At 48.2% G+C, this 21,974-nt stretch overlaps 1 long non-coding RNA gene, 1 other non-coding gene and 1 pseudogene across 2 annotated transcripts; all 3 read right to left on the reverse strand.

Annotated features, from left to right (window-relative positions):
* Positions 1-1,168: 1,168 nt before the first annotated feature.
* Positions 1,169-1,332, reverse strand: LOC148140797 (U1 spliceosomal RNA). Its single transcript, XR_015753210.1, has one exon. It is a non-coding gene; the product is annotated as a U1 spliceosomal RNA (small nuclear RNA).
* Positions 1,333-4,227: 2,895 nt separating this feature from the next.
* On the reverse strand, positions 4,228-4,364 carry LOC148140798 (U1 spliceosomal RNA; annotated as a pseudogene).
* Positions 4,365-15,576: 11,212 nt separating this feature from the next.
* LOC148140799 (uncharacterized) lies at positions 15,577-21,611 on the reverse strand. Its single transcript, XR_015753085.1, has 3 exons — positions 21,275-21,611; positions 18,529-18,716; positions 15,577-15,723 (listed from the first exon to the last, which is right to left on the reverse strand). It is a non-coding gene; the product is annotated as an uncharacterized LOC148140799 (long non-coding RNA).
* Between the last annotated feature and the right edge of the window lie 363 nt (positions 21,612-21,974).

The raw sequence follows: 21,974 nt of genomic DNA on the forward strand, positions 1-21,974 counted from the left end.
GGCTGATCCTCAATCCGCGATCAAGGGCTGATCCTCAATCCGCGATCAAGGGCTGACCCTCAATCCGCGATCAAGGGCTGATCCCCAGCCACGAACTATGTTCGGTGATGATTTGGAGACGCCGGTGTATTTGGTACAAGTTCTGTGTCTTGTATCTCCTACAACCACCTGAAGAAGCAGTGCTCCGAAAGCTTGTATTTCCAAATAAACCCTGTTGGACTATAACCTGGTGTTGGGTGGTGTTTTTCGTTTAAACTTTTAATAGTTAGTACTAAAGTTTATTTGGAAGGTGACCCCGTGTGTGGCGACATTATATACTTTCCACCGTACTCCTGTACTTGAGTACACGTGACACAACAGAACCTAAATCTATGTGTGGGGTTGGTGGAAGTGGGTGATGTTGGTGGCGAATACTTTGCACCAGTATTCACAAAGCAGGAGGGCATGGTGGATGGGGAGTTTAGGGACAGGTATGTTGGTACTCCGGGCATCTCAACATTAAACAACAGGTGGGGTTGGGGGCCTTTAAAAAGCATTAAGGTGGACAGGTCCCCCGGATCCGATGGGGAAATATCCCAGAATGCTAAAGGAGGCACGTGAGGAAGTTTCTGGAACCTTGTACGAAATATTAGGGATAAAATAACAGCTGTTTTGGGACAGGTGGGACAAGTCAAGTGGAGGGTCAGGTCTGAGATGAGGTGGGGGTGGGAAGATGAGGAAACGGGTGAAGTCAACATTGATGCTGTGTGGTTGGAGGGTCCGAAGGCGGAAGATGAGGCATTGCTCCCCCCAGGCGTGAGGTGGGCTGGATTTTGCACTTTGTAGCTCAGGGTGTTGGTGCCCTTGCTTGGTAGGTTGGCGAAGAAGCAAACGGTGGTAAGACATGGAGCAGATGGTGACTGAGAGCAGTTAAGAGGGAAGGTGGTTCAGCAGCATGTTGAGAGATATAGTGAGGAAACAGAGGGAAATGGTCGCATATGCAGCAGAGGTTTGGTGGGCTGAACGGTTTTAAAGTTAGGACGGCTCTTGCTTGGAGAGGGAAGAAAGGTATACCAAAGACTGACCGAGCAAACTTGGGTGTTAACGTAGCAGTGACAAGACAAGTCACAGCATAACAGCACTGCCTCCAGAAAAACCGCAATTCAGATTCTGTCATTGGTTTGTAAATCAGGGGAGAGCGCGAACGCAGTCCCCCACTACCACAAATGTTGCAGTCGAGTATCCCGCATTTGGGGACATCGCAGGCGTCAGCACACCCGAAGTGCAATGGGATAGTCTCGTCCTGGGAGCGCCACCGCAATGATCATGTCATCTCCCCTGCCAGGTAAGTATGCTCAGCACTCACACTCACTCACACCCCACAACAGCCGCTCCCTCTCACTCTCACACTCACTCACTTTTGCAACATCGAACATTCACTTCCTCAACCTGCCCTGCCTGTCGATCAGCTTCATTCTTCAATTGGATCACCGAATGTCTCCAGGACTCCCGTTTTACTCAAATACCACCCACGGCTGCGCCTGCGCTGCTTATCTGCATCTATCCCTTAAAAGGACGCGCCCCGCCCCTGTTTCCTTCAGGCTGCCTCCTGATTCGCGGAAAAACAGGAGGGAAAGTTCCAACTTTGTTTTCAAACACTCGTCCGAATTTGATGTCAACGCGAATAAAAGCAACTTACAATCTTTGATTGTGAAACTAGAAGCATTTTTTAAAACCAATTTACCTCGACTTTCTACAATGTTTAGCTGCAGCTTTGCAAATCTCTCTTCAATCAGATTAGTGACTTCAGGTTGAAATCACATACAAGATTAAGGGTGCCAGGGAAACATATTTCTCAACATTACGTTGGATGAGACACGAAACTGAGACCACCACCACCTCGTCTGGCTGCACATTCCGAGCACTCACCACCCTCTGTGTAAAATAAACTGGCCTGTGATTAAAATGTAATCGTCCTTTTCTTCCGTGTCTGATTTACCTGCTGCTTTCCCTAGGGTAAAGGATTCCAAATTTAGAGGGCATAGTTTAGGGTGAGAAGAGAAAGATTTCAAAGGGATCTAGGGGGCAACTATTTCACACAGAGGGTGCTGCGTGGACGCAATGAGCTGCCAGAGGAAGTGATGGAGGTTGGTACAAGTACACGAAAGGCATCTGAATAGGAAGGGTTCAGAGGGATAAGGGCCAAGTGCTGGCAAACGGGACAAGATTAAATTAGGATATCTGGATTACTGCGGAGCAACTGTGCGGCAGAACAAAGTGGGCTGGAGACCTGGATCAGTGCGGGGCTGCTGTGACCCAGCACACAGTGGACTGGCGGCCTAGTGTGGTGTGGTGAGGCTGAGAGGCAGATCAGAGTGGGCTGGAGGCCTAGTGTGGTGTAGAGAGTCTGAGAGGCACAACAGGGTGGGCTGGAGGCCTGGATCAGTGTGGAGCAGATGTGAGGCAGAACAGAGTGAGCCAGAGGCTTGGATCAGTGTGGAGCAGCTGAGAGCTGAAGAGGAGCCGATGGAGAGCTGCAACAGTCTCGAATGGCTGAGAGCTGGATTGGAGCGGATTCGAGGCCTGAATTAGTACAGGATGACTGAGAGCTGGATTGAAGTGGATTAGAGACCTGTATCAGGACAGAATGGTTGAGAGCTGGATTGGTGCGGATTTGAGGCCTGGATCACTACAGAATGGCTGAGAGCTGGATGGGGGCGGATTCGAGGCCTGTATCAGTACAGAATAGCTGAGAGCTGGATGCGGGGGGGGGGGGGGGGGGGTGCGGATTAGAGGACGGGGCGGCATGGTGGCACAGTGGTTAGCACTGCTGCCTCACAGCGCCAGAGACCTGGGTTCAATTCCCGACTCAGGTGACTGACTGTGTGGAGTTTGCACATTCTCCCCGTGGGTTTCTTCCAGTGATCCGGTTTCCTCCCACAGTGCAAAAAATGTGCAGGTTAGGTGAATTGGCCACGCTAAATTGCCCGTGGTGTTAGGTGGAGAGGAATGGGTCTGGGTGGGTGCGTTCGGCGGGTCGGTGTGGACTTGTTGGGCCGAAGGGCCTGTTTCCACACTGTAAGTAATCTAAACTAATCTAGAAGGACTGTATCAGTTCAAAATGGCTGAGAGCTGGATGGGGGCGGATTCGAGGCCTGGATCAGTACAGAATAGCTGAGAGCTGGATGGGGGGCGGGGGCGGATTAGAGGCCTGTATCAGTTCAGAATGGCTGAGAGCTGGATGGGGGGGAGCGGATTAGAGGCCTGTATCAGTTCAGAATGGCTGAGAGCTGGATGGAGGCGGATTTAGGCCTGGATCAGTACAGAATGGCTGAGAGTTGGATTGGAGTGGATTAGAGGCCTGTGTCACTACAGAATGGCTGAGAGCTGGATGGGGGCGGATTAGAGGCCTGTATTAGTACAGAATGGCTGAGAGTTGGACTGGAGTGGATTAGAGGCCTGTATCAGTACAGAATGGCTGAGAGCTGGTTGGGGCAGGATTCGAGGCCTGGATCAGTACAGGATGACTGAGGCCTGGATCAGTACAGAAAGACTGAGAGCTGAATTGGAGCAGACTGGAGACTTGGAGCGGAGCGAAAGCAGTAATTGGACTGGAGGTGGTTGTGGAGGTGGGGGAAACTTACTGTGAAGGTGATAGGCACATGCAAGTGGGTGGGGGTTGGGGAGCATTGATGGGGATAGGTCAGTGTGGAGTGGATAGGTGGGAAGGAAATGGACAGGTGGGACATGTCAAGTGGAGGGTCGGGTCTGAGATGAGGTGGGGGTTGGAAGATGAGGAAACGGGTGAAGTCAACATTGATGCTGTGTGGTTGGAGAGTCCGAAGGCGGAAGATGAGGCATTGCTCCCCCCAGGCGTGAGGTGGGCTGGACTTTGCACTTTGTAGCTCAGGGTGTTGGTGCCCTTGCTTGATAGGTTGGCGAAGAAGCAAACGGTAGTAAGACATGGAGCAGATAGTGACTGAGAGCAGTTAAGAGGGAAGGTGGTTAAGCAGCATGTTGAGAGATATAGTGAGGAAATAGAGGGAAATGGTCGCATATGCAGCAGAGGTTTGGTGGGCTTAACGGTTTTAAAGTTAGGACGGCTCTTGCTTGGAGAGGGAAGAAAGGTATACCAAAGACTGCCCGAGCAAACTTGGGTGTTAATGTAGCAGTGACAAGACAAGTCGCAGCATAACAGCACTGCCTCCAGAAAAACCGCAATTCAGATTCTGTCATTGGTTTGTAAACCAGGGGAGAGCGCGAACGCAGTCCCCCACTACCACAAATTTTGCAGTCGAGTATCCTGCATTTGGGGACATCGCAGGCGTCAGCACACCCGAAGTGCAATGGGATAGACTCGTCCTGGAAGCGCCACCCTTTTTTATTTCAAAAATATACTTTATTCATAAATACTTTGATCTATACAACTGGACATGTCACACACATGTACACATTCCATTTCTTTGCGTATCGAGACAGTGTAATCATACTTATTTACAGGTTGATGCGATTACATTGTGCTGAGGCGTCAGCAGAGCCCAAATGACTGCGTGGGCCCCCTGTTCTTCTTTAGGCAGGCAGATGTTACACAGTGGTCTTTCCCCACCGCGCCTTGGCGGCAGCTGCCCCAAGCTTCAGCGCGTCCCTCAACACGTAGTCCTGGACCTTGGAATGTGCCAGTCTGCAACACTCAGTCGGGGCAACTCCTTCAGCTGGAAGATCAGCAGGTTACGGACCGCCCAGAGAGTGTCCTTCACCGAGTTGATGATCCTCCAGGCACAGTTGATGTCCGTCTCGGTGTGCGTACCGGGGGAACAGGCCGTAGAGCACGGAGTCCCACGTCACGGCGCTGCTCGGGACAAACCTGAACAAACACCACTGCATTCCTCTCCAGACTTCCTCTGCGTAGGCACATTCCAGAAGGAGGTGTGTGACAGTCTCGTCCCCCCCGCAGCCGCTTCGAGGGCAGCGTGCGGTGCGGCTGAGAGTCCGAGCGTGCATAAAGGATCTCACAGGCAAAGCCCTTCTCACCGCCAGCCAAGCCATGTCTTGGTGCTTGTTGAAAAGTTCTGGCGATGAGGCATTCTGCCAAATGGCTTTGACAGTCTGCTCAGGGAACCGCTCGATAGGATCCGCCCTCTCCTTTTCCCGAAGGGTCTCAAGGACACTACGTGCTGACCACTTCCTGATGGACTTGTAGTCAAAGGTGTTTTTCTTCATAAACTTCTCCACGAAGGACAGTTGATACGGAACGGTCCAACTACTCGGAGCGTTCCACGGCAGCGAGGCCAGGCCCATCCTTCGCAACACCGGGGACAGGTAGAACCTCAGTACGAAGTGACACTTAGTGTTTGCGTACAAACAAGGCAGGAGAGAGAGAGAGGGCATACAGTGTCATGCAACTAAAATAATATATTGAACAAACCTAGATTGTTGTTAAGTCTTTCATCATTAGAATATTTCAATTCATTAATATGTAAATCGCAGAATATCTTTCAAGTCACCTTTTCAAGATAACTTAAGGTTTCATCACAAATGGTGATAATTCAGCTCAGACAATGCATTAAAGGTGTGAGGTTAAAGTCTGTCTATGTCCCAACCTTTCCTGAAGAAGGGCTATGATTCTATTTCCAACATGGAGTTTACAAAACATGCATGTATTGACTGCCTGCAGATTGTGCATTGAGCAAAATAGAATGTATCTGCAAATATAATACTACACATATAACTTCACCCTATCGACTAATATGTGTGTGCATGTGTTTGAGAGAGAGAGAGAGTTGGTATGTGCATGTGAGTAGGTGAGTGTTAGTGAAAGTGAGAGAGTGTGTTTGCATGTGTGAAAGCTTGGTGAAAATGTGTGAGTGTGGGAGGTGTATGTTCGTGTGTATGAGAGAGAGAGTGTGTATGAGAGAGGGTCTGCATGACTGTGTGAGTATATGTGTGAGGGACAGTGTGTAGTGTAGTGGGGTCACCTGTAGTGTGACATGAACCCAAGGTCCCAGTTGAGGCCATCCCCATGGATACCGAACTTGGTTATCAGCCTCTGCTCGGCCATTCTGAGTTGTTGTATATCCCAAAGTCCCATTGGAGGATGGTCACCCGATGATCTGAGGCCAAATTTCCCTGACTGCTGAAGTGTTCCCCAACTGGGAGGGAACCCCCCTGCCTGGTGATTGCTGTGTGGTGTCATCTGTTGTTGTAGCGTCTGCTTGGTCTCACCAATGAGCCATACCTCGGGGCATCCTTGCCTGCAGCGTATGAGGTAGACAGCGCTGGCTGAGACAAAGATTGGGATACAGCCAGTACACGGTGGGTGGTGTCCCCACGTGTAATGGTGGTATCCGTGTCCACACTCTGACATGTCCTGCAGGGTTCCCATGATAGGGATGTACAGTGTTGTGGTCGATGTTATCCTGAAGGCTGGGCAGTCTGTTTAAGGTCTGGTGGTTGTTTAAAGGTGAGAACTGGAGGCATAGGGAAGGTCTTGGCGAGATGCTCATCCTCATCGATAACATGTTGAAAGCTGTGAAGAACACGGTGTCATTTTTCAGCTCCCAGGAAGTACTGAACAACAAAGGATACTGTTGGTTGCAGCTCGTATCTGTCTCCTGAGGGGGTCATTACGGGTACTCGCTGTGGCACATCGGAACTGGCAGTCGATGAGTTGATCATCGAACCCTGTTCTTTTACGAACATCCTTGAGCACCTTCAGGTGTCCGTCATGTTACTCCTCATCTGAACAGATCCTGTGAATGTGTAGGGCTTGTCCATAGGGGATGGCTGTTTTAATATGTTGTGGGTGGAAGCTGGAGAATTGTAGCATTACGAGATTATCTGTGGGTTTGGGGAGAGTGGAATACTGAGGCCCACATCCTTGATGGAGATGCATGTGTCGAAGAATGAGACAGCTACTAAGGAGTAGTCCATGGTCAGTCTGATGGTGGGATGAAACCAGCAATTGGTGTTTTGTTTATGATTTACAGCATCCAAAGTTCTTTCAGTTCCCTCCATAAACTGTCTGCCTTTCTACCCATTTTTATGCTGTCTGTAAGTTTGGTGATGGTACATCCCCTTTCTTCCTCCAAGTGGTTAATAGAAACACTTGTGGTCCCAGCACTGACCTCTAGAGAACCCAATTGGTTACAGGTCACCGACCTGAAAAAGAAGCCCTTATCTCCACTCAGTGTTTCTTGGCAAATAGCCAATTCTGTAGCCAGGTCAAAATGTGCCAATGTGCATCGATGACACTTGGGGAATAAGAGAATCAAGAGAGTGCTTACACCCCAGGAAGAGCTCTCTGTAAGACAGGATTGCCCTATTTCTACATCAGATAGTTAATCAATTCTCCTCAGAAAGCCACAACTGATCGAGCCCCCTGTGTGCTCTGCGGCAATGTATTCCAGATCCAATCCACTTGTGCTGTTTCTCGTGTCAGCATTGCGTGTTTTGCCAGTGAGGATCCCCAATCTTCATATTAAATAGACATCTTTGGAGAAAATGTGGGCAATATTGCACAGAAACCATAGAGTCCCTACAGTGTGGAAGCAGGTCATTAGGCCCATCGAGTCCATACTGACCCTCCAGGGAGCATCCCAACCAGACCCACCCCCTACCCTATAACCCTGCATTTCCCATGGCCAATCCACCCTAACCTGCACACTATTGGACACGGGAAGAATGTGCAAGCTCCACACAGACAGTTGCCCGAGGGTGGAACCGAAACTGGATCCTGGTGCCGTGAGGCTGCAGTGCTAACCACTGAGCCACCGGACCACTCATGTTTCCATATCATTGATTCAGGTTAAGGAGCTGCCAGCCAGGAAATGATGTCAATCTCAGACTTTATACTGTGGAGTGTTGGGGACAACAAATGGGCATCTTTAACTTTGGGAAGGAATTTGAAGAAGTGGGCATGCAGAAACCATTCCTGTTTTTCGGATAACTCCAGAGGATACACTTACAATTGTTGCATGGGAATGAGCATGGAACTTTGGAGGATTTGTTCCCACGTCGTGTTGCAGGTAGGGAATTCCCCACAGAATGGAACATTTGAAGCAGTCACCATCCATCATTTTGACAGAAAGTTTGACCCATTCGTGACATAAAAGGGAAAAAGAGCGTGGCTTGTTGGGGAGGCGATGGGATATTGGTACTAACCACAGCTCAGGAGATGTTCTGAGGCGCAGGTTCGAATCCCATTGCGACAGATGCTGGAATTTGAATCCTAAGAAATCAGGAATTAGCTGTCTTTAAAGTTTAGAGTTTTAGGTATCGTTGGTAAAAGGGACTATGGCGATAGTGCGAGTAAATGGTAACTGTTCAATCAGCCATGGCTACATTAAATGGCGGGCTAAATGGTCTGCTGTCCCTGTGTTCCCTGGGGATGAGAGGTGGTAATCACAACAGAATCAGGTTTGTGAGGTGTACTGATAATAACGTAGGAGAATGTGAGGACTGCAGATGCTGGAGAGTCAGAGTTGAAGAGTGTGGTGCTGGAAAAGTACAGCCAGTCAGGCAGCATCCGAGGGGCAGGAGAGTCGACGTTTCAGGCATAAACTCTTCATGAGGAAGGGCTTTTCACTTGTTTTTGAGCTGGACCTTCAACTGGCCCTAATGTGCAGTGCAGGGGCTACTCCAGCAGAGGGAGGCAGTGGTCCATCTGCTGCGGTCTGTGGCGCTGACTGTGACTGGAGCTGACCGTTTTCCAGCATTAAGGAAGATAGTCACCCCAGCTGCCTGCACAGTTACAATGCTCCCCTCACAAGATAGCAACAAGAGTAGACCATTCAGCCTGTAGATGTTGCCCCACCGCTCATTTAGGTCATGGCTTTTCATCATTTATATCAATGATGTGGATGTGAATACAGGAGATATGGTTAGTAAGTTTGCGGATGATGCCAAAACTGGTGGATCCTGTCTCTCTCTTTCTTTCTCTCTATCCCACCCACCCCCTCCCCACCCCTCCCCTGGTTTACAATCCACAGAGAAGACGATTCTGTCAGGTATGTTTGTTGAGCTTTCGTTCTCTAACCCCACAGATACCCCTTCCAATCATCACTTCCCCCCTTTCACATTGTTCCATACCGCAGTAACTGCCACGTGATTGTCCCTATCCTACATAATTCCTACACTTACTTGCAATTCTCTCCACACGTACGATTTTCTCTCTGCCATTTATTACCTCCCCATGAATGCCACTTCTGCATTTTCCTTCACTCAAGCAATTTTTCCGAGCCCTGTTTCGAAATACCACTGAGGTCCGAGACCTGGGAAAAGTAATGTCAAATACAGTGTGTGCTGGAAATCTGCTGCAAACATCGGGGTCTGGGTGGAGAAACGCAGCAGATCTGGCAGCAGGAGAAAGTGAGGACTGCAGATGCTGGAGATCAAAGTCGAGAGTGTGGTGATGGAAAAGCACAGCTGGTCAGGCAGCATCCGAGGAGCATGAGAGTCAACGTTTCAAGCATAAGATCTTCATCAGGAATGAGAGGGGGTGCCCAAGGGGTCTGAGAGATAAATGGGAGAGTGTGAGGGTGGGGGGAAAGGCAGCTGGGAATGCGATAGGTCGATGAAGGGGAGGGTGACGGTGACAGAGTGGAGGGTGGAACGGATAGGTGGGAAGGAAGATGGACAGTTACAATAGTTCAAGAGGGAGGTGCCGAGTTGGAAAGTTGGATCTGGAATTGGAGGGGAATTAAGGAAACTGGTGAAATCAACATTGATTCCGTGTGGTTGGAGGGTCCCAAGGCAGAAGATGAGGCATTCTGCCTCCAGGCGGCGGGTGGCCAGAATTTGGTGGTGGAGGAGACCCAGGACTTGCAAATCCTTGCGGGAGTGGGAGGGGGAGTTGAAGTGGTCGACCACAGGGTGGTGGGGCTGTTTGGTGCAGATATCCCAGAGATATTCCATGAAACGTTCCACAAATTGGCATTCTGTCTCCCCAATGAGAGGAGACCGCATCGGGAGCAACGGACACAGTAGTGTGTGGAAGTGCAGGCAAATCTCTGTTGAATGTGGACGGATGTGGTGGATGCCAGGACATTGATTAAAGTTGAGCAGGAGATAGACAGATGTTTAATAAGTGATGGGTTGAAGGGATATGGAGAGTGGGCAGCAAAGTGGAGTTGAAGTCAAGATGAATTCAGCCTTGGTCATATTCAATCAAGGGGTTCAATTGGTCAGTCCCATTCCCACTTCTTGTGTTCCTACATTGTTATGTCAGTGAGATGCCTTCAGCAATAGCAGGAGAAGGTGACATGGAAGGGAGAGAAAGACAGTGGAGATCTAGGGACAGCACGGTGGCTCAGTGGTTAGCACAGCTGCCTCACAACGGCAGGGACCCGGGTTCAATCCCACCCTCGGGCAACTGTCTGTGTGGAGTTTGCACATTCTCCCCGTGTCTGAATGGGTTTCCTCCAGGTGCTCCAGTTTCCTCCCACAGTCCAAAGATGTGCAGCTTAGGTGGATTACCCATGGTGTCCAGGGATGTGCAGGTTCGATAGATTGGCACAGTAAATTGCCCAGAGTGTTCAGGGCTGTGGGTCAGGGTGGATTGGCCTGTGTTAAATAGTCCACAGTATCCAGGGATGTGCAGGATGGTGCATTAGCCACGAGGAGGGCAGGGTTAGGGTTGAGGATGGATGTGGATAGGATCCTCTTTGGAGGATTGGTGTGGACCTGTTGGGCCGAATGTGGGGATTCTATCTCTTCCCTAAATGCACAAAGATTAATCTTGGTCTGCCCCATTCCCGGAGACACTGTGAGTTGCGAGCAGAGATCTGTTTAAGCGGCAGACCCAGGGATACAGAGGTGTTCAAAAAGGCACCATGAATTCTCTATCATGTGGCCTCTCAGTGTGATATACATGAGCCTGTGTAACAGAGGGAAAGTACAAACCTGCTCATCTCCATGCTCTGACTCAAAACAGCAAGCAACCAGCCACCAGTCCGGGCCCCACACTCTGGGCACTATTCATAGAGTAGAATCCTCACAGGACGGAAACAGGCCATTCAGCCCAACAAGTCCACACTGACCCTCTGAAGAGTAACCCACCCAGACCCATTCCCCACCCTATTACTCTACATTTACCCCTGACTAATGCATCTAACCACATCCCTGAACACTTTGGGGTAATTTAGCACAGCCAATCCAGCCTTACCTGCATATCTTTGGATAGTGGGAGGAAACCCACACAGACACGGGGAGACTGTGCAAATTCCACACAGACAATCGCCCGAGGCTGGGATCGAACCCGGGTCCTTGGCGCTGTGAGGCAGCAGTGCTAACCACAGGACCATCGTGCTGCAGACTCAGGGGTGTGTCTGCCCCAGGCTGGGACTGGCTCATATACAAAACAAGTAATGGCTCTATTTTGGTGTCCAATAAGAAACAATTTTCCTTTCCAGCTGTGACTCCTCAATTATTACAGAGAGCAAAATGGGCTGTCGCAGATTAACAATTCACTTCAGTATAGGAGTTGGAGGTCATGCTGTGGTTGTACAGGACCTTGGTTAGGGCCCTTTTGGAATACTGTGTTCAGTTCTGGTCTCCCTGCTATAGGAAGGATGTTGTGAAACCTGAAAGGGTTCAGAAAAGATTTACAAGGATGTTGCCAGGATTGGAGGATTTGAGCTTCAGGGAGAGGCTGAACAGGCTGGGGCTGGTTTTACTGGAGTGTCGGAGGCTGAGGGGTGACCTTCTAGGGGTTTACAAAAACCATGAAGGATATGGAGAGGGTGAACAGCCAATGTAGTTTCCGCAAGGTAGGGAGTCTAAAACGCAAGGGGTTAGGTTTAATGTGAGAGGGGCAAGATTTAAAAGGGACTTGAGGGACAATTTTTTCACATAGAGACTGTTGAGTGTATGGAATGAGCTGCCAGAGGAAGTGGTGGAGGCTGGTACAATTACAACCTTTAAAAGGCATCTGGATGGGTGTATGAATAGGAAGGGTTTGGAGGGATATGGACCAAGTGCGGGCAAAAGGTATTAGATTAGGTTGGGATATCTGGTCAGCATGGACAAGGTGGACTGAAGGGCCTGTTTCTGTGCTGTACATCTCTATGACTGTACGACTCTAATAGCGAACATGGTTAAACCATTCAGTTATTCATTTTAATCTGACAGTTTTCGCACAATTAGGTTTGTATGGAACTAGACCGACCAGTCTGACTAGGCTGTGTGAAACCTCCCAAACAAACAATTCAGAGAGAAATGTGAATTATTGCAAGATTCGGGAACATGGTTTAATCATTCAGTCATTGCAATGCATCAGTTCAAATACCTCAATGAATGTAATGCTCCAAAAAGCAAGGATTCACCTCAAAATGAATCAGTCAGACAGGTTTGGAATGGGGTCTGAGTTAATTTGCAAAGAGCATTCAAACCCTCAATGAAATGTCTGCCTCCTTTTGTAATGGGAGAACATTCTCAGCCGATTCCCTGGAAACATTATCGTTACAGAAGTGAAGGTGGGACAATATAGATTTGTACGAAGAGTAAATGATTGTGTGCCACGTCACATAGAGACAGGGTAATCCGGTTCTGGTGCTGCCTCACACTTTGTGCTGCAGCTCCCACCTTTATAAACCCAGCAGTGAAAGACCGACTGGGCCTGTCGCTGGGTCCCATCAGCGAGACACAGCACAAACCCGGTGGGGTTTCGGGTTGGACACTAAGCCGATTCTCGGGCTGGTGTCCAGGTCTGTCACGCCTGGTGGGGCCTGGAAGTGGAATTTCTGCAGCAGAGTGGTGAAGAACAGGAAAAGCTCCACTTTAGCCAGTGCCTCACCAGCGCACACCCTCCGACCTGAAAAAGAACAGGGGACGGTCAGTACCTCACCCACACACACAGACACACACACACTGACACAGACACACAGACACAGACACATACACAGACACACACACACACACAGACACACACACTCACACACACTCACATTCACACACACAAACACATACTCAGACACACACACTCACCAACACACACCAACACACACAGACACACATTCTCACACAGGCACACAGACACACAGACACACACACACACACACACACATACTCAGACCCACACACTCACCAACACACACTTACACACATTCTCACACATACACACACACACATACACACACACAGACGCACACACACCAACACACTCACAGACATACACACCAACACACACAGACACACCAACACACACAGACACACACACAGACCCACACCGACACCCCCCCACACGCACCCACTTACACACACAGACACACACACACAGACACACCAACACATAGACACACACACAGGCACTCACACATAGAAATACAGAAACACACATAGACACACACCAACATACACACACACAGACACACACACAGACACTCACACACACAGACACACACACATACACACACGCTCACACACACAGACACACACACTCACACACACTGACATTCACACACTCACACACACATACTCAGATACGCACACTCACCAACACACACCAACACACACTTACACACATTCTCACACATACACACAGACACACGTACACACACACACACTCACACACACAGACGCACACACACCAACACATTCACAGACATACACACCAACACACACAGACACAGCAACACACACAGATACACACACACAGACCCACACTGACACCCCCACACACACACCCACTCACACACACAGACACACACACATACACACACACAGACATACACACACACACACAGTCCGTTCATAGACCACCATCTTCCAAACCCCCATCGCTGAAACCATCTCAATGGTCACCAACTGCAAGCAATTCCATTCCCACAGTGTGTCTCTCTATCCCCGTACAGATAGAAATCAAACAGCTGGGAGTACATTCAGCCCTTCAAGCTCTTTGCTCATTCACCCCACCTTCCCAAACCTTCCCCATTCCTATCCATTTAACTCAGATCCTGAATCGGTCCTGAATCTACTCAATGACTGAACATCCACAGACCCTCAGTGCAGGGAATTCCAAAGACACACCCCACTCTGAGTGAGAGAACATTGTCCTTCTCTCTGTCCTAAATGGACACTCCTTTACTGTGAGGCTGTCCATTGAACAGAAATGATGGAGTTTAATTCAGATAAATGCGAGGTGCTACATTTTTGGAAAGCAAATCTTAGCAGGACTTATACACTTAATGGTAAGGTCCTAGGGAATGTTGCTGAACAAAGAGACCTTCGAGTGCAGGTTCATAACTCCTTGAAAGTGAAGTTGCAGTTAGATAGGATAGTGAAGAAGGCATTTGGTATGCTTTCTTTTATTGGTCAGAGTATTGAGTACAGGAGTTGGGAGGTCCTGTTGTGGCTGTACAGGACCTTGGTGAGGCCACTGTTGGAATATTGCATGTAATTCTGGTCTCCTTCCTATCGGAAAGATGTTGTGAAAGGGTTCAGAAAAGATTTACAAGGAGGTTGCCAGAGTTGGAGGATTTGAGCTATAGGGAGAGGCTGAACAGGCTGGGGCTGTTTTCCCTGGAGTGTCGGAGGCTGGGGGTGACCTTATAGTGGTTTAAAAATTCTGAGGGGCATAGATAGGGTAAATAGGCAAAGTCTTTTCCATGGGGTCAGGGAGTTCAGAACTAGCGGGCATAGGTTTAGGGTGCGAGGGGAAAGATATAAAAGAGACCTAAGGGGCAAACGTTTCACCCAGAGGGTGGTATGGGTATAGAATGAGCTGCCAGAGGATGTGGTGGAGGCTGGTACAATTGCAACATTTAAGAAGCATTTGGATGGGTATATGAATAGGAAGGGTTTGGAGGGATATGGGCCGGGTGCTGGCAGGTGGGACAAGATTGGATTGGGATACCTGGTCGGCATGGACGGGTTGGACCGAAGGGTCTGTTTCCATGCTGTACATCTCTTTGACTCTATGACACATCCCCTCTCCAGGGCCTGAAGAATTATTCTTATTTCAATGTCTTTAAGGAATAGAGCACCAAGATCCTGTTCCAGGAGTCAGCTCAGTGACTCTCTCTAAGGTAACTTTACCCTTCCTTGGGTGGAGAGACCAAAACTGTGACTGAGTGTGGTCCCACCAAACCCCTATGGGATCGCAGGACCTGTGGCACCTCCTGAGCTGAATTAGTTGACATTACTGGTCATAGCCTTCGAATTTAACTTCCCTTCTCCTTATTCACTCATGGAACATGAACATCACTGGCTGGGCCCAGCACTTATTGCCCATTCCTGATTTGTCCCATTGGGAAGGTGGTGGTGAGCTGGCTTCTTGAAACACTACAGTCCCTCCAAGCCACTCACCATCCTGACCTTAAGACCACGAGAAATAAGAACTGGAGCAGACCATTCGGCTCCTGGAGACTGTTCTGTCATTCAATAGGATTATGGCTCATTCCACATTCTTCACATCCACTGGCCTGCCTTTTCCATCTCCCCATTCCTTCAGTGTCGCTGGCTCAGAATCGTGGAGTTCCCTCCCATTGTGAAATTTTGGAACTCGCTCCCAGTTCAAATCAGAGCTGGCTCTCCACAGTCAGTTGCCTCACTTCAGAAATGGGAATATTTTAGTAACGGAACACATGGCCCCTTTTACAACCGGTTACCTGCAGAGAAAGGCATGAAGGCGTCTCTCTTCACAAAATTCCCATCAGCATCCAGGAAGTGAGCCGGGTTAAACTGGTGGGGCTTTTCCCATTGGGTTTTATCGTACAGCACCGAGGTCAGTAAAGGAATAACGTACGTTCCCTGAAAAACACAGAAAGCCATTCTGAATGTGTTACTGTGCCTGTGTTTAATGGAGAGTGAGTCATGCAGGATGTGGAAAACCCAGTTTTATCCCTGATCCTGTTAGTTTCACTAGACACCTCAGGTTATAACCGGCTCCACCTTATTGTCAAATGTAACGGCGCATCCCCACGATTAAAGAAACTCAGTTCCTAAAATCCAAATTGCTGCTTGGCCTGCAGTGGGACACATTTACCTGCAGCGGAGGCTGGGTAGATTAGTGCACAGGGCCCCGCTACTTGCTGACAGAAGGAACACGTACATAGATTGAGCCTGTTCAACTCAATAAAATAGGTGACTGCCTCTCTCCAGTTCACCCTTCAGGGAAATCATAGTCAACCTGCCCAGTTTTAAACTTAACCAGAGCTTGGAAGTTAAGCGCCAGTCATCATTAACGGGTGCATTTTCTTTAGCCTCTGCTACTCAGGGTTTACTGGCCAACCAATCAGCACTCTCCTCTCATTCATTAACAACAATGTTACCCTTTACATTGGCATCATCCTGATGAGTGCCAAGTGTTTGTAACTGAATTGAGAATCAGACAGCACAGTTTTAACGCATTTTAAAAAACACAAATGTGAGGTGAGATTTAAAATCAAACCTCTTCCCACAGTTAGTGACTGGGTTTGGAATGAAGTATGGTCAAGGCAGGGTCACATGAGGCATTCAGGAGAGCACTTGATGATTATTTCAATAGGACCAATGGCTTATGGGGGAAAGGCAGGCGTTTGGTTCTGTCAAAATGCTAAAGTGAGCTAGTACAGATGAGATGGGAGAAATGGCCTCATTTTTCACCGTTGAGGTTGTTAGAAACAATTTTAATAAAATTTAGACGAGACCACCAAAACTGGAAACAAGACAATTTATTCTACGATCTTGCAAGAAAGGGCATCAAATGCAGAAGCAAATGAGCAATGAACATTCAAACTAGTTCACAGTTATTCTTTTGAGCTGCGTGAGGTCACCTCTCCCGACTCTTACATTACCCAATCTTTCTTATTGTATTCTACCACTACCCAGCTGCGCTCCGCTCTTATTGCCCCCTTTTCTCCAAGTTGGCAACCTTTCCCTCTGTAAGTGCTGACATAAGGCGAAACTTGTATCCTGATGTTCTTTTACTTTGCCTGGAACATCTTCCATTGTTCACAGGTACATTCCATTCTTGAACATACCTTTTAACAATGTACCTTTTCATGCTTGGTTTATGCGTTTCAGCTGTCTCAGCTATTTTGCTGAGACTATTATTAAAAAGAATTATTTGCTTTAATAATTCTGCACTAAAGTTAGTATTAAATTATCCACAATTATTCATTAAAGATAAAGATACATTTCCCTAATGCTTGCCTAGCTGATATTTTTCCCTGTACCCCTTTTCTGCACATACACACTCTTGCTTTTCTATATCTGTAAAAACAGCACACTTCCCCATTTCTTACAAGGTTGTGTGATGAGAACCTTCAATGAGACTTTTTAATAGCAATCCTCAACATTGAAATTCCCCGTTTTAATTTGTTTCCCTTCTAACTCAGTTCCTGCATTTATTCAGAAAGTACCATAATATTATTACCATGGCAACAATGTTCCAAGTAAAATCTTTCTTCAGGACCGGGGGTGGGGGGTGAGGGGAGCTGGAGATAAAGATGGGGTGGGGTTGTGGGGGAGGGTTTTGGGTGGGAAGGGTGGCAGGGAGCAGTTGAAGGGAGGGGAAGGGGCTGTGAAGGGAGTCGGGGGATGGGAAGGGAGGTTGTTTGAAATTGGAGAGTTCAATGTTGAGGTGGAGGATGATGGACATGTCGGAGAGGGTATGGGAAGGGGAATTGAAATAGGTGGTGGTTGGGAGGTCAGGTTGGCCAACTCCAACTAGACCCAACCCCAAGAACATCTCCCCTCCTCACACCTCTCTGCCCTCCGGAAAAAAATGTTCCCTTTGGTTTATGCCCCTCTCCCCACCAATATCTCCCTGTCATCCCACATCCAACCCACGGTACCTCCCCTGCAACTGGAAAAGATGCAAAACTTGTCAGTACACCACCTCCCTCACCTCCCTCCAGGGCCCCAAACAGTCCTTCCAGGTCAGACAGAGGTTCACCTGCCTCACTTCCAACCTAGTTTACTGTATCAGGTCCTCCCAATGTGGTCTTCTCTACACTGGGGAGGCCAAATGTAAACTTAAGGAACGGTTCACTGAACCTCTCAGCCGGACCCACAGGGGCCGACCTGACCTCCCAGTCACTGTCCATTTTAATAACCCTTCCCACTCCCTCTCCAATATGATCATCCTCAGCCTCCTCCATTGCCAGACCACAAGTTGGAGGAACAGCAGCTCATCTTCTGCCTGGACAGCCTACAGCCGGGAAGACTCAACACTGTGTTCTCCCATTTCAAATAATCTACCTCCCCATCCAGCTCACTTCCCAGCCCCTCCTCCTCCCTTCCATTCCTCTGATCGACCCTTCCTTCTGGCTACCAACTGGATACATTCCTCCCATCGACCAACCAGATCGTGCCCTCTCCCTGTGTTCACCTATTCCTACCTCACCACTCTGACCCCCATCCCCCACCTCACCCCCTCACCCCCACCCCCCGTCCTGAAGAAGGGTTACACCCGAAACGCCCACTTCCCCACCTCCTGGTGCTGCCTGACTTGCTGTGTCCTTCCAGCCTCCTGTTTGTTTATTTTGGTTTCCAGTCTCTGCAGTTTCTTTTGTCTCGAACAATGCTCCAAGTGGCACAAATTGTGAAAAGTAAGCCTTGTATCTCTGATACCTTTGGAAGGAAATACCCTCTGAAATGCGTGTCCTCAGTTGTCGAATGAGGAAGGTTCGTGGGGACAATGTTGGCAAACCTCTGGATTTCGTGAATCACAGCCTCAGTGTAGGGCATGTGTCTCTGGTCTTCTGTCCTCGGGAATCGACCAGCTCCTATCACCCGATCAATTTCATCTTGAACTTTCCCTGAAATAGGCAAAAAGGTAAAGATCTTTGGATGGAGGGTAACAGTTTACAGCAGACTGAACTGAAGTGGAGAACTTTGTGTTGTTGAGTGACACGGAACGGGCTCGATCAGTTCCATTGCCAGTACATTCCCCTCTCAATACTTTGCTTCATCAACTCTGACAGGCATAAACATCAAACTGCCCCAAACACACAGCTGATGTGATACCACCCACTGTGTGCTAACCTCCAAGGTAAATTTTTATTGTAAACTACTGAGGACAATTTGACAATCTATTTAAAATAATTCCATTCCACTATTCATATTTATTACCCTTGAGAAGGATCCGATTGAAAGTGCTGATTTGTCGAGCCGAAATTTCCATAAAATAAGCGTTGGGCAGGAAACTCGGCAGGGGCAGGATGATCCCAGGAGGGACATTTTAGGGCCACCCCCAGAGTATTCCCCCCCTCAACCTAGATCGAAAGTATAACAAATCAATCCAAGTGGCCCATCCCCTCCTCAGTGACCTGTTTATTGGGATAACTGTTCACCTCAACCTACATAAAGCCTTCTTGCCTTCAGTCCAATTGGGAATCAGACAGTGAGGTAATTATTTACCCAAGTGAATCAGACTGACAGAGGATCTGCCAATTCTGTTGGATTCCCGATGTCCCTGAGGGAGGCTTTGTCTCTCTGTCAGAGAGCGAGAGAGGTCTTGGATACAACTTGTTCGAGGCTTATCAATGCTCTGTCTCCACACTCCATGCCGTTGGTTCCCCTTGACCACAACGATCCACAAGATTGGAGGGTTCACTGTGCAGCTACTGGGGTGTTCACCTGGGCTTAAACTCAGGAAAATTGTGATAAATTGGATAATTCTCCGAACATCGATCCAGGTATGGAGCTCAGTGCTGGACTGCAAGGCTCCACCTAGTGGGATTGGTGTGTAGATGCAGGAGTATGACTGTGCCACACTGTCAACAGGTTATAGCTCTGCTCTCTTTCAAACCTGCACTCCCAGGTCTAGCACTTTCTCTGGTGTTTAATAAAGTTTTTGTGCTCCAATTCCAGGGCAGAAATCAAATACAGAATTTAAAATGTGGATTGATGAGATGTGTCAATATTGATTTTGTGTCTTTATGAACGTCACCCTGGGAATCATCCCGGAACCTGCAATGAAAGTTGTCTCCTCTGTGCCCAGAGGTGTCACCTTGGGCTCAAGCTCAGGAAGACTCCACTTGCTGGCTCACTAATGATCAGCTCTTTCTAATCCCAACCATTGGAGGGGTTTCTGATTGAGATGGCCAATATCGTGCTGACCCAGAGCTGTTTCAGTATTGCTCTTGATGGTCACTGGGTTCCTGACTGACAATGTCTTGTCTTATTCTCAATCAGATTCTTACAGGGGTCAGTATTTTACCCTGAGGGGAGGGTGGGTTTGAGCACCAGATGTAGATATGAAATGCCATGTGCCAAGATACTCATGACTGGAACTAACCTCCCTCAGTGAACATAAAGGACTGACTAAAACAAAACAAAGGAGAGTAGAGCCCAGGAACAGGACCTTCGGCCCAACAAGACTGTGCTTGACACGTGATGCCTCTCTAACTAAAACCCTTTTGCCTCTATGTGGTCAGTATCCCTCTATTCCCTGCCTGTTCCTCAATTGTTAAGATGTCTCTTAAACGTTACTATTGTCTCCACCTCCACCACCTCCTCCAGGCACTTACCACCCTCTGGGTAAGAAAAATTTGGCTCTCACATTTTTGTTAAACTTACCCCCTTTTACCTTAAATTGATGTCACCCAGGAACTGTCATTAAGGACTCCATCTATCCATGCCTCTCATAATTTGTAAACATCTATCAGGTCACCCCTCATCCTTTGAAATTATAGTGAAAACAACTGAGTTTTTCCACTGTCTCCTCATGGCTAATGCCCTCTACACCAGGCAACATCCTTATCAACCATTTCTGAACCCTCTCCAAAGCCTCCACATCCTTCTGGTAGTGTGGTGACCAGAACTGTACACAATATTTCAAATGTGGCTTCACGAAAGTACCACACCACTGCCACATGACTTGCTAATTATTCATCCTCTATTCCTGACTAGTGAAGGCAAGCACGCCCAGATGTCTTCTTGACCTCCTTATCAACTTGTGTTGTCACTTTCAGGGAACTGTGGCCCTGCACACCAAATGCCTCGGTATGTTGGTGCTACGAAGGTTTCTGCCATTTACTGTGTGCAGTACTTCCCTCCTGCATTCGATCTCCCGAAATGCATCACCTTCCATTTGTCTGGATTAAACTCCATCTGCCATTTCTCCACCCAACTCTCCAACCAATCTCTTTCCTGCTGTATCCTCTGACAATCCTCCTTACCATCCACAGCACCCCTGAACTGTGTGTCATCCACAAACGCATCAATCAGACCATGTCTGCATTCCCCGCCCAACCATCTATATACATTACAAGCAACAAGATACAATTATACAAGCAACAATATTATATTAGATTCAGATGCCAATTTAGGCACAACCAGCAAACTAACAAACACAGAGTGAAGAATTCCTTACTCTGGATTTCTGGGTAGTTTACCATCAGAAGAAGTCCCCAGCACAGGGTAGTGGAGGTGGTTTCTGTGCCAGCAGCAAACAGGTCAGTGATTGTAACCACGATATCCTTTTTCTTACTCTCTAAATCTTCACCTCCCAGCTCCTTCAAGACAAAATGAAACAAAGGAGAGTGTGTCGCCTCCTTCAGGAAAATATTCAGCTCCATAAATGTCTGGACAGGGGTATGTGTGCCTGAGGATAGTGATCCTTCCAGCCTCTGGTCATGAACGTCACAATGACAATGACAGACTTGGCAGATAGAATACAATGCAGGGAAATGGGAAGTGGAGGGAGGAGAAATACACTCACTCATGGTCAGGCTTTGGGGAGGCAATAGATTTCACCAATTTGAAGGTGGAGGGACAGGTCGAGAAGTCCTTTAAAGCAACTTTACAGCTTTTGTTGGACTGAGTACGTACATCAGGAAGTTAACCCACACCATTCTGTTTTATATACAAATATATATAAAAATCTGGTGAGGCCTCAGCTGGAATATTGCATCCAGTTCTGGTGCCACACTTTTGGGAAAATGTCAATGCTGGGGCGTGGGTGCAGGGCAGATTTACTGAAGGGGAGAAGGTCAAGGGGAGATTCGATAGAACTGTTGGAAATCATGAATGGGTTTGACTGGATAAGTAAGGAGAGATGATTGCAGGAGCAG

This window comes from Chiloscyllium plagiosum, unplaced genomic scaffold (assembly GCF_037043375.1).
Source record: "Chiloscyllium plagiosum isolate Xiang-an unplaced genomic scaffold, Cpla_swu_hap1 HiC_scaffold_35, whole genome shotgun sequence".
Taxonomy (NCBI): Eukaryota; Metazoa; Chordata; class Chondrichthyes; order Orectolobiformes; family Hemiscylliidae; genus Chiloscyllium; species Chiloscyllium plagiosum.